The sequence below is a fragment of the Bos indicus genome, chromosome 6, assembly GCF_029378745.1.
Source record: "Bos indicus isolate NIAB-ARS_2022 breed Sahiwal x Tharparkar chromosome 6, NIAB-ARS_B.indTharparkar_mat_pri_1.0, whole genome shotgun sequence".
Classification (NCBI taxonomy): domain Eukaryota; kingdom Metazoa; phylum Chordata; class Mammalia; order Artiodactyla; family Bovidae; genus Bos; species Bos indicus.
Window position 1 is genome coordinate 102786302 of NC_091765.1, and position 16574 is coordinate 102802875.

The 16574-nt window shown below is 40.1% G+C and overlaps 1 protein-coding gene across 1 annotated transcript in view; it reads right to left on the reverse strand.

The window, feature by feature from the left end:
- KLHL8 (kelch like family member 8) overlaps positions 1–10679 on the reverse strand; it is a 70902-nt gene extending 60223 nt beyond the window's left edge. The window contains exon 1 of the mRNA XM_019963066.2: positions 10529–10679. The gene's annotated coding sequence lies outside the window, so the exon portion shown is untranslated. The remainder of the gene's footprint in view (positions 1–10528) is intronic.
- Positions 10680–16574: the final 5895 nt, after the last annotated feature.

Genomic DNA, 16574 nt, shown 5'->3' on the forward strand with positions numbered 1-16574 from the left:
TCCGTATTTTTTTTTAAACACACTTCAACGAGGTAGGTACAAAAATCAAGTGCCTAGAAACTCTTAGAACAAAGTTGTATTTGACAATAATTGTATGTCTGTTGAATTTCATAAAAATTGAAGTTTGCATTTTGTGTATCTTTTTAAATTTCACTTTTCTAGTCATTCATTTCTGTTGTCTTTACCAAGGTACTGATTCACAAACTAGTTTTCACTATAGTGTCTGAAGAAAATTATTTAAAGGGGCTCAAGAAAAGCAGTCAGAATAGGTGAGGTTGAATTACATTTTGCTACCAAGATACATGCAAAAATAACATGCATTACACACCAAGAAGTACTTGCTCCAAAATTAGAAGGATGGTGCTGGTGGCCTAAAAGAAAACCCCTCAGCAGATGATACAGCACGCTAACGGAAGGTTGCATCATCCATGTTGTAGATGGACTAGGAGGTTGTAATGTATGGAAAAAACAAGACTTCTTAAAATGCTGCAAGAGCCAGACCCTAAATATGAAGAAATTCAGGAATACCTTATCCGGTCTATCTCTTATATTTTCCTTAAAAAAAAAAAAAAATACGCCTGCTAAGTCACTTCAGTCGTGTCTGACTCTTTGCAACCCTGTGGACTGTAGCCCCCCGGGGCTCCTCTGTCCATAGGATTCTCCAGGCAAGAATACTGGAGTGGGTTGCCATGCCCTCCTCCAAAAGGAAAAAAAAATTTATGCACAAGCATAATCTAATTTTTTAAGTTACCTAAAATAAGTCCCCCGCTCCCCCAAAAAAGATGAATAAGACGTAATTCCTACTATTAAGGAGCTTGAGTCATCCCTTTGGGACACAAACAAGTGGTCACAATACTGCGGTTAAGGCAATAGTAGGGAGATACACTGGGTAACATGGGAGAATCTAAACTAGCCTTGGTGATCAAGAAGGCTCCCCATTAAAAATGCAATAGCTTATATGTACTCAAAGCTCCCATTCCACTTATCCAACTATAATCTAGTTTCATAACTAGGTTATAACTCTACTCCCTAACTTCTCCTCATACTGTTGGCCTTGCTTCTCTAGCCACAGCACTTCACTCACAGGCCCCATCATCTCACAGCCTCCCCACAGCCTCTTCTCTCACATCCTTGTTACTGCTGCAAGTTATCATCCCCAAATTCAAATCTGATCACATCACCTCAGTGCTTAAAAATGGCCACGGATAAAGTACTAGTAAGCAAAAAAAACTAGGTACAAATTATACGATCTTTTTAAAAATGTATATGTGATATGCTTCTAACTTGAACTGCTGTTTTCAAACCAATTAATGAATAAATTCTACAGCCTCTTTTTTTTGGTTACAGAGAAATTTATGGAGTAAAATAAGAAAATGTAAGTTTAAAACTAGCCATAGACCTTTAAGGCATGGGCCATACAAAGTATATTCCCAAAGCTCTTCAAATTCTAAGAAAAATGACCAAATATTTCCTCTTACTATAGCTAGCATGTCTGTTTTAACTAGGTTAAATATTCTTATATATAATAATATTTCAGAGTACTTTACAGTCCCTTATATAACAATCATATGATACACTTGTTGATTTTATAAGGCTTAAGAAGTAGCATGGTATAGGGGAAAAAACAGTGAGGGAGGTATTAGGGGAACTGGATTTTAACTAGCTGCATTACTGGGAAGTTACCTAATCTCTCACGTCTCAGTTTCTTCATTTATAAAAGAACAGTGTTGGTCTAGGTCAGGGGTCAGCATCTTTTCCTATAAAGGGCCAGACAGTAAATATTTCAGGCTTTATGCACCATCCAGACTCTGTCACAACTACTCAACCATGCCAGTGCAGTAGGAAAGCACCCACAGATAAATACATAAAGTAATGAGAGTAGCTGTGTTCCAATAAAACTTTACAAAACCAGCAGCAAGCTAGGCTTGGCCTAAGAGACCACAGATTTGGGTAATCACTGTTTACAGCTGTCCCCTAGTATCCTGGGGCATTAGTTCCAGGACACAGCCCTTCATACCAAAATCAAGGATGCTTAAGTCCCTTACATAAATGGCATGCATGGTATTTGCATATAACCTTGTACAACCTCCTCTCATTTACTTTAAATCCTCTCTGGGGTTGCAAACAGTCAAACATATCTTAGCAACTGAACAATAAACAACTATACCATGTAAATGCTATGTAAATAAGTCACCAGTGTGCAGGTAATTCAAGTTTTGCTTTTTGGAATTTTCTGGAATTTTTTTTTCCCTGAATGTTTTCATCCGAGTTTCCTCGAATTTACATATATGGAATCTGCGGATACAGAGAGCCTGTGTACTTCTAGTTCTAAACTATGCAAGTACTTTTTTTCTATTTAAAACTAACTTGTTGCCTTTTTTTTTTAGAGAAAACTATAGTTGTATTTAACACAAGGCACAAAAACTAGCAGTTAATAGCAGACTTAAGAGCCAGTTTTCAGAGTCCCATTAGCTGTATAACCTTAGGCAAGTTACTTAAAACCACTCTGAGCGTACTGTTAAAGACTACTGTGAAGAATAAATGAAGTAATATATGTAATGTATTAATTCTTAGCCCTGTATCTAGTTCACAGTAAGCATTCAATAAACTGACACTATTACTTTTATAAATTATGTGATCCTCAGTCCTCGGTGAGGAACACAATCCTCCAATCAACATTTTTTCCAGCAAAGAAATACAATATGCTATATAGTGATCTACATTCAGATGCATTTTGCACTATAGCAAAAGATGAGAACTGGTTATATTGCTCTAAGCCTTTCTTTAAAAAAAAAAAAAAACTATCGATACAACCAGTAGTCCCCAACCATTTTTGGCACCAGGAACCAGTTTCATGGAAGACAATTTTTTCCATGAACTGGAAACAGGGTGGTTTCAGGATGACTCAAGTGCATTACATTTATTGTACACTTTAATTTAATTCTGGCACTGATCGGACAGCAGGTACTGGTCTGAGGCCTGGAGGTTGGGGACCCCTGGATACAACAGTCAGCATTAGCTGAGTACTTACTATCTACTTTGCATGTATGACTATGACTCTGGTTAGGTTACATAATCTTTTATTAGCCTCAGTTTCTTCACCTGTAAAAATGAGGAAAGCAGCAATACAAACTTCTTAAGATTGTTACAAGGACTAAATGAGTTAATAAACTGTCTGGCACATAAGCTATATAAGCAAGTTCTATTATTTGAGTTAAGATATTTCACATTTATTCAATCCTCAGGATAATTCAAAGCAGTATTATTACTATATTTATAGCTGTTGCTAATAAGGCTCAGAGACGTTAAGAAACCTACCCAAGGTCACACAGCGTATTAAGTGGCAATGCCTAGGTCTCAACACAGGCATGCATGACTGTACAGCCAAAACTCTTAACAGGAGGCTGAAGACAGCATTAATTCTGTCTTTGTACATCTTGCATGGTATGTTTAGATTATGGAACCACAATATGGATATAATATTCTCCCCAGAGAGAAAATGTTTTTTAATATTTTTAAAGTTTAAGAGTAAGAAAATACACATAAAATCACTGACCTTTAGTGAATATACAATGTTGTGTTAGTTTCAGGTGAAGAGCAAAGTGACTCAGTTACATGTTTTTCTTTTTCAGATTCTTTTCCCTTATAAAAACACTGATCTTTTTAATGTGACAGTATTTCCACAGGTAAAATTTTTGCTAAAATGATTCTTTTGTTTTCCATTTCTAATTAATTAAACTCACACTTTCATTATTCAAGAAATAAGCAATCCTCTGCAATAAAATAACAAAAGATGCAGCATAGTGACAAATATATATATGTGGTACTATGCAAATGCTGACATTCACCTCTAATTGATCTTTGAGATCTATACAGACCTCTCAGATTTTATAAAAAGTGCAAGTCTAGAGAGTTGAACACAATTCTGCTACTAATTTGTAGACTAGTCTATAAATTCCCAACTATTTATTTAAAACCTTGAACTGTGAAAAAGCATTCAGATGTCAAATGAAAATACCAATATCAAAGAAAAAAGAAAACTCAAAAAGACAAAAACACATTACTCCACTGAACAGATTCATTCATAAGTTGGTATACCATCACTTGATCCATCTCAGTCTTTAGACCTTGTGACTGCTACCAGTAATTGACCCAGAAACAGAAGTTGGCTTCACACTGTAAAGCCCTATAGTTCAGCAACCTATCACTAACAAAGAAAATAGGGCAGTTTGATGTAGCTTACTTCCAAACTCTATTACAAGAATGAACTCAATCTTAGAACTCTAACATACTTCTGAAATTCACAAAATGCAAATAATATCAATTTTAAATGTCATAATTAAAATCACAAATCACCATCTAATCTACATAAGCTGATTATAAATTTCATATTCTTTCCAAACTAGCAGTGCTGAACCTTAAAATGATCATCAATTAGGATTCAATAGAACTTCATACTCTGTGTTATATAAGATGAAATATCACACCAGAAATATACAATATAAATATCATCACCTAGCTTGGAAGAAAAAATACTTAATTTTCATTAGCATTTTAGTATTTTGTTGAGAAAAGAAAAAAAAAATCTAGATTTTAGGATAAACAAACCAAGTTATCTTTTAACATTTCAAAATACTATTCCAATGTGCTGGATGGTACTAGGGTGCATGCTTCGCCACGCAGTCTGCTGCCCATCAACACTAGAGGGGTGGAGGGAGGCGTGGAAATTAACTCACTAACAGTAATGGATCAATCAGTGGTATGTACTCCAGGTGTAAGCAGCAGTACTTTGACTGCTATCAACATACTACATCAAAAATATCAACCGCCAGTTCTAGAAGAAAAACAGGCATTCGCAGTGCTTCAAAAATTATCTGCATACACACACACACAATTCTGTTCACTTTTTCTCAAAAACACTAATTTTGAAAATAATATGCAAAAAATCTAGTACAGAAACCTAGATAACTGAAGCTAATGGTTGTTATCTAAATGGTTCTGTTAAAAAAGGTTGTGAACTCCTTTTAAACGTATGTTGAAAGCTTTGGTTCTTCTCCCCAGGAAAAAACACAAGTACACACAGAATTCAGATTCTTGGAAGACCATTTTTGGTTCACACAGCCAAAAGTGAAAAGCTGATATTCTAAACCAGAGTTGTCTAGTTTCAGAACTGAGTTCAATACATTATTATATTCTGATGCTTCCACAAAAGCCCTTCAGACAAATAAATAAAAAAAAAACAAACCTAATGGGTCACATTTTATATGGTTATATCTTGAATATTGACATTAGTGTAAAAAAAATGTATATTTTAAATGTTCCATTTATTCTTCCTTCACTGGTTAACACAAAAACATATTTCTCAGAAAAGTGAAGAAATGGTCAAGCTAAGGAGTTTTAGGACTGAAAAATAGGGCATTTTGTTATTCTAAGAGGCATTTATTCTCCTTCATCTCTCTAGTTCTCAATATATAAAAATAATTAACCTTTGTTGAAAATTCAAATATAAGAAACCAGTTTAAATATCCGATGTTTTAATACACAAAAGCCATTTGAAATTAATTTGGGGGCTTCCACAGTGACTCAGATGGTAAAGAGTCTGCCTGCAATGCGGGAGACTCAGGTTCGATCCCTGGGTTGGGAAGATCCTCTGGAGAAGGAAATGGCAACCCACGCCAGTATTTTTGCCCAGAGAATCCCAACATTCAAAATAGTCCCTTTAATCTTTTCAAAATGACAAACCCATTTTCAGTTCTAACTCTTTAAGAGTTCTTTTTTTTTGAAAAAGGGTCATTTGTCTAAATCCACACAATATACAACAAACACTAAGAGTGAACCTTAATGTAAAACTCTAGACTTTGGGTAATGGTATATCATTGTAGGTTCACTGACTGTAACAAATGTACCTTTTTGGTGTGGGGATTTTGATAGTGGGAAGACTGTGCATATATGGGGCAAAGCAGGGGGCATATGAGGGCAGAGGGTATATGAAATCTCTGTTCCCCTACTTAATTTGCAATAAACCTAAAATTGCTCTAAACGTATTTTGATAAAGGGTGTGGAGTATAATATATCTTCTTCACTTTCTTTTTAAGAAATGAGGAAATAGTGTTTTTAAAAATTACCCTCAGTGGCTGTGAATTAAATTTCCTGACAGGATACAGAATGCGCAATTATTACAGAATAGATTACAAAACCATCATTCAAAAAGACACATGTACCCCAATGCTCACTGCAGCACTATTTACAACAGCCAGGACATGGAAGCAACCTAAATGTCCATTGACATATGAATGGATAAAGAAGATACATATATACAATAGAATATTACTCAGTCATAAAAAGGATCACAGTTGGGTCATCTGTAAAGATGTAGATGAACCTAGAGTCTGTCGTACAGTGTTCTCATTCTGACAACTCAGAAAGAACATTATTGTATATTAACACATGTATGTGGAATCTAGAAAAACAATACAGATGAACTTATTAGCCGGGCAGGAATAGAGACACAGAACATAGGAAACTGACATGTGGATACACAGAGGGGAAGAGGAGGGTGGGATGAATTGAGAGAGTAGCATTATATATATATATATATATGTATGTATATATAGAGAGAGAGTAGCATATATATATAACTATATATATAGTGTGTGTGCACACACTACATGTATCAATAGCTAGTGGGAAGCTATTATACAGCACAGAAAGCTCAGCAATGATCTAGATGGATGGGAGGTCTAAGAGGGAGGAAATATATGTATACACATACCTGATTCACTTCGTTGTACAACAGAAACTAACACAACATTGTAAAGCTATTACACTCCCATTTTTTTTAAAAAAGGGGTAGTGAACTCCTTTTAAACATACATTGAAAGCTGTGGGTCTTCTCTCCAGAAAAACAGAAATATACACAGAATTCACAGAATCTTGGAAGACCATTTATGGGTACATCCATAAACCCAGGTTAAGAACCAGAGACAAAGTAGAAATTTTCTCTTCCCTTTGACCCTCTTCCATAATTTTACCTCTAACTCACAAGAATCAACTAAACTATTCACAATGAATTCTCTTGTATAGCCTTTAAAAAAAAGTTTCATAGTACTTACATAAGCAGTTTTCAACAAAAAAATAAACTGACAGCATTCTGAAATACAACATGTGACTAATGATATCAATAAACGATAGTGCCTTACAGTTTCTAAAATGACTTCACCTGTTATAAAAATTAGTATTTTACCCCCTTTTACATTTAAGGAAATAGGTTCAGAAAATAACCTGCCGTGGGCACACAGCCAACAAATTAAGAGCTGGTATTCTAACCCAGAACTGTCTAGTTCCAGCTCATTATTACATTTTGATGTTTCCACAAAAGGCTTTCAGACAAAGAAAACAGATCAAAAAAAAGCCTAATGGGTCACATTTTAGTGTAGTTATATCCCGAATACTGACATCAGTTTAAAAAAAAGTATACTTTAACTATGCTGGGTCTCAACTGCAGTATGTGGTATCTTTAGAGGCAACATTGGAACTCTCAGTTGCAGCATGTGGGATCTAATTCCCTGACCAGGGATCAACCCTGGGCTCCCTGCCTTGGGAGCGCAGAGTCCTAGCCATTGGACTACCAGGGAAATCCCCAAATGTCTATTCTAAATGTTCCATCTCTTCTTCCTTCATTGGTTAACATAAAACATGTTTTTCAGAATAGTGAAGAAATGGTCAAGCTAATGAGTTTTAGGACTGAAAGACATGACGTTTTGTTACTTCTATGAAGTATTTCTTATTCCTCATCGCTTTAGTTCTTAATATATAAAAATAATTAACCTTTGTTGAAAATTCAAATATAAAAAACCAGTTTAGATATCCAATGTTTTAAAACATAAAATTCTTGAAATTAATTTTTAGGACATTCAAAATAGTCCCTTTAATCTTTTCAAAATGACAAACCCATTTTCAGTTCTCTACAATTCTTTAGAGTTCTTGATTTTTTGAAAAAAGGTCATTTGTCTAAATCCACAGAATATTCAATAGACGGCAAGAGTGAACCTTAATGTAAACTCTGAACTTTGGGTAATGGTATATCAATGTAGGTTACTAACAAATTTACCTTTTTGCTGTAGGGATTTTGATAGAGGGGGAGACTGCTTACATGGGGCAAGGCAGGAGCATATGAGGGCAGAGTGTATATGAGAAATCTCTGTTCCTCCCACTTAAATTTGCTATGAACCTAAAATTCCTCTAAATATAAACTACTTTGATAAAGGATATGGAGTCTAATATATCTACCTCACTTTCTTAACAAGTGAGGAAACAATGTTTTTAAAAATTATCTTCAGTGGCTGTGAATTAAATTTCCTGCCAGGAGACAGAATGTGCAATTATTACAGAATATATTACCATCTTAGAAAATAATAATAATCTTATCAAATGTTAAAAGAATTAGCAGCTTTATAAAGAATCTAGAAAAATGATACTGATGATCCTATTTATAGGGCAGGAATAAAGACACAGAGAAAAGACTTGTGGACAGAGGTGGGGAAGAAGAGGGGGATGAATTAAGAACAACACTGACATACACACTATAGTGGGAAGCTGCTTAATAGCATAGGAAACTCAGCTAAATGCTCTGTGATGACCCAGAGGAGTGGGAGGCAGGCGATATACGCATACTTACAGCTGATTTCACACTGTTGTACAGCAGAAACCAGCATAACATTGTCAAGAAATTATTGTTGTTTTTTAGTCAGTAAGTCGTGTCAGACTCTTTTGTGACCCCAGGAAGCCCACCAGGCTCCTTTGGCCATGGGATTTCCCAGGGAAGAATACTGAAGTAGGTTGCCACTTCCTTCTCTAGGGATCTTCCCCACCCAGGGATGGAACCCACGCCTCCTGCATTGCAGGCAGATTTTTTTTTTTTTTTTTACCGATGAGACACCAGGAAGGCCCCAAAGCAATTATACTCCAATTAAAAATAAATGTTTTTAAAAAGATTTTAAAAGTATTGGCAACTTGAAATGTTAATATGAAGTTAAGCAATAGCTGAGTATGGTATCCTGAAATTTCTTTTGATATTTATTTATGTTCATACTCTCTGTATCTTAAAGGCGATATATACAGCGACTAAAGTCTGAAGTAGGTCACGGGATGAGTGACAAAAGAATGGGTGCTCGTAGGGAGGGGGAGGAAAAGCTGCAGCCAATGAAATAACCCACCGCTTAGCTGAGGTCCTCTGCTTACCCAAGACTACTCTCTGGCAGGATCAACACTGGAGGGAGAGGAAGGAAAAGAATTTCCTCGGTCTACGAGAATGAAGAACACCAACAGTCCAACAATTAATTAACCTCACCGGGGTGGAGGGGGGGAGAGGGGGAATGCAAAGAAAGCAAAAGTGCAACCAGCAGATAAAACACCTGTGTCAACCTAGCTTCTTGCAAGAACATTTTCTCAAAGAATCCTCCCGAAGCAGTATAACATAAGCATAAGCTAAAATGGCCAAGCATAGTTACGCTATTAATACAGATGGAAAAGAATCCTGACAAAAAAAGTTCAATAGCCTACTTAAAGTCACCCGATCTAACATTGCCAGGTGGGAAAACATACCAAAACAAAACAAAACAAAAACCTTTTCAAACTCAGGCAATCCAAAAGCTAGGACTGTCAAATCCAGTCAAGGACCAGCCCCAGGCTAGAAAGCGCGAAGGATGGAGATAAATCGCCTCTCTCAGGGAAACCAGCAGGCTAACGAAGCCCAGAAGTGCGTGAAAAGGAGGAAAGAGCAGGCATCCCGGGCTGTGAAACAACTCCACTGAGCAGAGGCGTGTTTTGAAAGAGGCTGCAGTTTCTGCTCTCAAACTCTAAGGCACTCTTCGACACCTCCCCGCCCCCCGCAGGGTCTCCACCTAAGGCGAGCTGCAAGCCCCCAGCACACGCCAGCCAGACCCCCGGGGTCATGAGTCTCGCCGGCAGGCCAGTCCCGGAGGGTTACCCTCCGGACGGACGGCCAGCACGGCCCCAGGGCCAGCATCCCGGACGGCGGCTGACCCCGATACCCGCGCCCGCCTCCCCGACCCTCGCGGGCGGCGCGTCCCTCACCGCAGGGCCCCAGTCCGCGGGCCCGCCCCGCCCCCACATGCCGCCCTCGCCCGGACCCCGCGAAGCACCTGCCCGCCTCTCTCTTCTTCGAAAGACCCTGAGGAACGAGGCAGGCTGAGGGAGTCGGAGACCGGGGTTCCCTTCGAGGAACGCGACTACCCCCCCACCCCGCGCCTTGCCTCTCGCCACAAACGGGGGAGGGGGCGACAGAAACCGCGCAGCGGCTGAAGGGGTCCAAACCCTCCCGGCAGGGGAGTTTGGGTTCCTGCGTGCAGGACTCGGGGAGTTTCTCCGCCACAGGCGCGAGCCCGGGCGGCGCTACGATTTGGGCTCGGGGCTGAGGTGACCGAGGACTTCGCACGAGCGGACAGCACCGCACAAAGAAAAGAGGGAGTTGGGGGGGGGGGGGGGCGGGGGACGAAAGCCCGGTTACCTCAGTCCTCGGCTGGTTCCCTCCGCTCGGTTCCCCACCCCCGCCCCCGTCCCGGGCCTCGCCAAGGATGCAGCCGCGCTGCCAGGTTCCTGCAGCCCCGGACGGCGCCGCACCGGCCCCGCGCGAGCACCCGACGGACGCGCGCCCCTGTGCGCGGCCTCGCCGAGCCCAGCCGGCGCCCGGCGTCCTCTCGCCCGCGCCTGCGCACAGCACTCTGGGTAGTGTGGTTTCCAATTACCTCCTGCCGGGGACCGCCCCCGCCCCGCGTGCTCTCCGAGCCCGGCTCGGGCGCGGGCGGCGGGAGTTTTCAGCCAGCTGGGGAGTGTTGTCCTTCCTGATGCTGGGGACAGCTGGCGGGGCCTGACTGGCGTCCTCAAAACACAGGTTCAGATAGGCCACCGCATGATTAACCTCCGAAGTTATCCGTTTCTTCTCTTTTGTGGCTGTACCATAAGTCCCGTCTCGCTCATGGTGAAGGTTCTTAGGGTTTCTGTCGTTTAAAGAAGGAAAAAAGGGTCTACTTTTGCTCCTGGCAATTTCTCCACAGGCTCTGCAAAAGAGATATATTGATACAAAACACCTGGTTTTATATAACTACTTACCCATAGTTTGTAGGCATCCCACTCCAGTACTCTTGCTTGGAAAATCCCATAGGCGGAGGAGCCTGTTAGGCTGCAATCCATGGGGTCGCTAATAGTTGGACAGGACTGAGCGACTTCACTTTCACCTTTCACTTTCATGCATTGGAGAAGGAAATGGCAGCCCACTCCAGCGTTCTTGCCTGGAGAATCCCAGGGACGGCGGAGCCTGGTGGGCTGCCGTCTGTGGAGTCGCACAGAGTCGGACACGACTGAAGTGACTTAGCATAGCATAGCATAGTTTGTAAGACCAAGGAAGCAGTTGATCGACCTGAGCACTCACTGCTAAAAACCATTGCAAGTGAAAATGATGTTGAAATCAACTAATTTTTCTATAAACTCAATGAAATGTTGGAGGGGATAGATGAGCGAGCAAAGAAAAAAAAATTTGAAGGCTAAAATCTTTTGTTAGAGCAAGCTCTAACTTTCACAACCCTAGGAATCTATTTCAGAATAAATTCAATCCTGATACATGTATAAATATTAATATAGGTTTCGATTGATTTAGCTAGAAAAGAGCCTTTAGGAAAAAAAATGCATCTTATGTAAAAACCCCAAGGTAACTATTTGAAATTTCAATTCTAGGGGCGAAAAAAATCACTTTTCCATTTTAAAATAGCAGAAATAGAAATAAATCTTAGTACTTCAGAATATTTCTCTTCAGGACCCTATGTTTGCAATTTTAATATGAACAAACAAAAGTGGAGCAAGACCAGTTTTAGTGTGCACACACAAAACTTTTAAAATTTGTCTGGAAGTATGATGTAATACTGTGTATTTAATAAGGTCATATTCTAATAGAATGTTTTTATAATATGAACTTTTTAATTGCATGTTCAGTGTCCCCTAAAAAATGCTTATAGAACTGCTCTTTTTTCTCTGCTAATAGACATATAAAAAACTGCTTGTACTTACTAACTACATCATAGAAATCTACACAGTATTTCAATATGGTTTCCATTTATTTTTTCAAGAATATTTAGTAAGCACTTACTATATGGCATACACTGAGTTAAGAACTGGGAAATAGTGAAGGAAACTGAATAGTTCCTACCCTTGTGGAGACTTAAGAGCTAGTGGAAGAGACAGAACTAAACACATAATGAGAAATAAAAAGGTATACAAGGACTTCCCTGGTGGTCCAGTGGCTAAGACTCTGCATTCACAATGCAGAGCACCCAGGTTCAATTCCTGATCAGTAAACTAGATTCCGTATCTTGCAACTGAAAGATTCTGCATACTACAACTAAAACCCCCACACAGCCAAACAAATATTAAAAAAAAAAAAAAGGTATGCACAGGGTTGGGCTTCCCAGGTGGCACTAATGGTAAAGAACCAGCCTGCCAATGCAGGAGACATTTAAGAGGCCCGGGTTGGCTCCCTGGGTAGGGAAGATCCCCTGGAGGAAGGCATGACAACCTACTCCAGTATTCTTGCCTGGAGAATCCCATGGACAGAGGAGCCTGGAGGGCTATGGTCCATAGGGTCACAAAGACTCAGACACGACTAAAGCAACTTAGCACACATGCATGCACATACAGAAGGAGGAGCATATAAGGTATAGTAATCTAGAACTTTTTGTTGGGAGAGGGGAGGTCAGGCAAAAATTCAATGAAATTTTCAAACCAAATAACAATAAACTGGGGGGAAAGTCCTCCCCTTAAATGTGATATATCCACAACAATGCTCTCAAATAATTATTTTTAAAAATAATATCTTACTAAACAAGGTACATCTTGATGAGATTCAGAACATGGTACCCCTAAAACATAGCACCTTGACATACTGAATATCTTCAACTGAAGGAATCTGAGAAAACAGCAAAAGCAGGAAGGTCTCTCCAACCCCCAACCTTCTTCCCCCAAACTGGTCATCAAACTCCCATATATAAGGTACCCTCCCTATACCAGGAGAAAATTATAGGCATTCATATTGCCAGAGATTGGATTTAGGGCTGAGAAACCTGTATAAACATACTTAAGCTAATCCTTTTCTTCCTAGTAATTCCTTCACCATTTACTAACCCTAGGCCAAACCCCACTGTCTTGTCAATTCTTCACAAATTTATCATTTCTTTGTCTGAAAAGTGAAAGTATTAGTCCTTCAATCATGTCTGACTCTTTGAGGCCTCATGAAATGTAGCCCTCCAGGTTCCTCTGTCCATGGGATTTCCCAGGTGAAATTATTGGAGTGGGTTGCCAATTCCTTCTCCAGGGGATCTTCTAGATCCAAAGATGGAACCTGCATCTCCTGCAATGGCAGGCAGATTCTTTACCTCTGAGTCACAGGGAAGCCCTCCAATATAACATGTAAAAATTTGAAAAAATTTGTATGCTTTTATCCTGTTAATCTCTCTTCATTTGCTTAATTTTCAGAGACCCTCGGAGAGTCAAGAAGAACTTTTTCCTCTTCTACAGTCTCAATGAAAAGATCACACATTTCCTGAATATGACCAAGATATCTTCTTAGCTTTTATTCATTCCTCCCTAGCTCCTTTTCAGAATTAACAGAACTACTTAATAACCTAACTAATAAGAGACTTATTCATTAGAGACTCCTTCCTTTTCTAAAATTCCATGAATTAAAACTGGAAAAGGTCTGACCTCTGTTGGTTCACTGTCTGTTGTACTTTGGTCCAAATAAATTACAATGTCTTGACCTCAATTGACATTTGCATGTTAAGTCTTTATCTCTAATCTGGAATGAAAGGCTTTATAATATCCAAAAGAATTTCAAATGTGGCCTGCCAAGCGATTTTGAAAGATTAATGAAGGGGACCATTTAATTTTCATTTGCAGTGGAGGCAAAGCTTTCAGTCACTGGGCAGTTCCCTGGACAACTGTCTGACTATGAAAACTTCTTGAATATCCTGAACAAGCAAGACAACACCCTCATCTCCAGGTCAGAGTCACTGGCTTGCAGTGACCTTTCTTCCTACTCTTCCACTCCTATTAATATTTTATCACCCTTCCCTCATCCAGTCTTGACCAGGGTTTCAGCTGTACTTAACAACAATCACATCCTGAATTCTGCCCCACAATGGCCTAACTTAACCTATTTTAACTACTTTATGACAGTCCTTTCATCCATTACCCTTGCCATTAATCTGACATAGGTATCTCTAAGCCTTTGCTGATCTTTTCCAGCCTCATCTCTGAGATATTTAAGTTTCCCTAATTTCTCTCTGGGCCTTTGAAATTGCTGTGCCTTCTGTCTCCCTCTTTGCCTGGTAAACTCCTGCTTGCCTTTCAGTATCAACCCAGATATTGTTTTCATCAGGAAGCATATCCTGGTTACAGTTCCCCTCCTCTTTGTTCTGTGTTAACGCTTTCTGTATATGCTCACATTACAACCTATTTTTGCTTCTCAAATAGCTGTCTTTTCAGTGAGCATTTTAATTAGGTATCCTTTCATTTGTCTGATAACTTCCTAAATAGAAATTAGGAACATGGTACTGGGTATAAGATGGCTGATTAACAAATACTTAGGAAATAAACGGATGCATATCAACTTAGGGCAGTAAAGAAAAGTGTGGAAGTGAAACTTGCTCAGTTGGGTCCGTCTCTTTGCAACCCCATGGACTGTAGCCTAACCAGGCTCCTCTGTCCATGGAATTCTCAAGGCCAGAATAGTGCAGTGGGTTGCCATCCCCTCTCCAGGGGATCTTCCCAATCCAGGAATCAAACCCAGATATCCCGCATTGCAGGCAGATTCTTTACCATCTGAAGCCACCAGGGAAGCCCAAGAATACTGGAGTTGGGTAGCCTATCCCTTCCCCAGAGGATCTTCCTGACCCAAGAATCAAACCGGGGTCTCCAGCCTTATAGGCAGATTCTTTACCAAGTGAGCTAAAAGAAGGATCCTGCAAGTATTTTCTGTAAAGCAAGTATTTTAGCTTGTGGACCTTAAGGTCTCCATTGTAACTACTCAACTCTGCTTCTTAAAGCATGATGGCTAATCCTCATTGGTAGTTCCATAATATCTATGTAATAAGGAATCTGAGTTCCTTCAAGGAACTCACACTTGAATGGAAGAACTTGGGGTGGGGAAGTGGGTGCAGCTTCGGCTAGAGGGCATCACTGAGGATATGTTTACATAGCAGCTACTTTGTTCTTGTTTAGAGTGATTATTTTGGGGTCCTTTGCAGGTGGGTCAACAGATAGAGCTAAAACAAAAAGCATCATTTTGTTGCTAAGCCACTGCCAGTTTAGTTTGCACACGAAATAATTTCTTTTGAAAATTTATCTGTGTTGGTGAGTTTTTAAACTCCGGTTTGCCTCCTGCCCCCACCACACGCACACTTTTAATATTTCACTCTGGCTGTTCCCTTCTGCCGAAGTCAGATCGCTTTCCATTTCCCGTGAGCCTGCCTAGCCATGGTCAAGCTTTCAAGCTGCCTTTGCGGGGAGCTGTGGAATCTTCTTTAATATGAAGGGATGAGAGCAGTTCGCCTCCATGCTATCACACTCCAGCTTCCCCGATGGCTCAGCGTGTAAAGAATCTGCCTGCAATACAGGAGACATAGGAGATGTGGGTTCAATCCTTGAGTCAGGAAGGTTCTCTGGAGAAGGAAATGGCAACCCACTCCAGTATTCTTGCCTGTAAAATCTCATGGACAGAGAAGGCTGGTGGGCCACAGCCCAAAGGGTCACAAAGAGCGGGACATGGCTGAGCAACTAAGCGCACACACACTGCCACACTCCAAAAGCCTCCTAACTTTATCATAAAACACATTTAGAGAAACTTACACACTTCTGGGCCAAGTTTTATCCATATGTATTAGAGAAAGTGGCACAGTGATACAAATGTAATAATTGTGTTTCAGTTCCAATACTATTCCAAGTGCCTGATCTCTATGAAAACTGCTGTAGATCTATATTGCATTAGCTTTCTGATATCTTCACATTCTCACAGAAATCTATGGAAGGTTTTCTTTTTATTATTTAAAAAAAAATTACGTTGCAGAATGACAGATCCTGCTAGCTGCTTAAACAGTATCTTGTTGCCTTCCTCATTAATAAAGGCCAGTTTTTTTTGTTTTTTTTAAGGAATGACAGTGGTCATGTATGGATGTGAGAGTTGGACTGTGAAGAAAGCTGAGCACCAAAGAATTGATGCTTTTGAACTGTGGTGTTGGAGAAGACTCTTGAGAGTCCCTTGGATTGCAAGGAGATCCAACCAGTCCATTCTGAAGGAGATCAGCCCTGGGATTTCTTTGGAAGGAATGATGCTAAAGCTGAAACTCTAGTACTTTGGCCACCTCATGCGAAGAGTTAACTCATTGGAAAAGACTCTGATGCTGGGAGGGATTGGGGGCAGGAGGAGAAGGGGATGACAGAGGATGAGATGGCTGGATGGCATCACTGACTCGATGGACGTGAGTCTGAGTGAACTCCGGGAGTTTGTG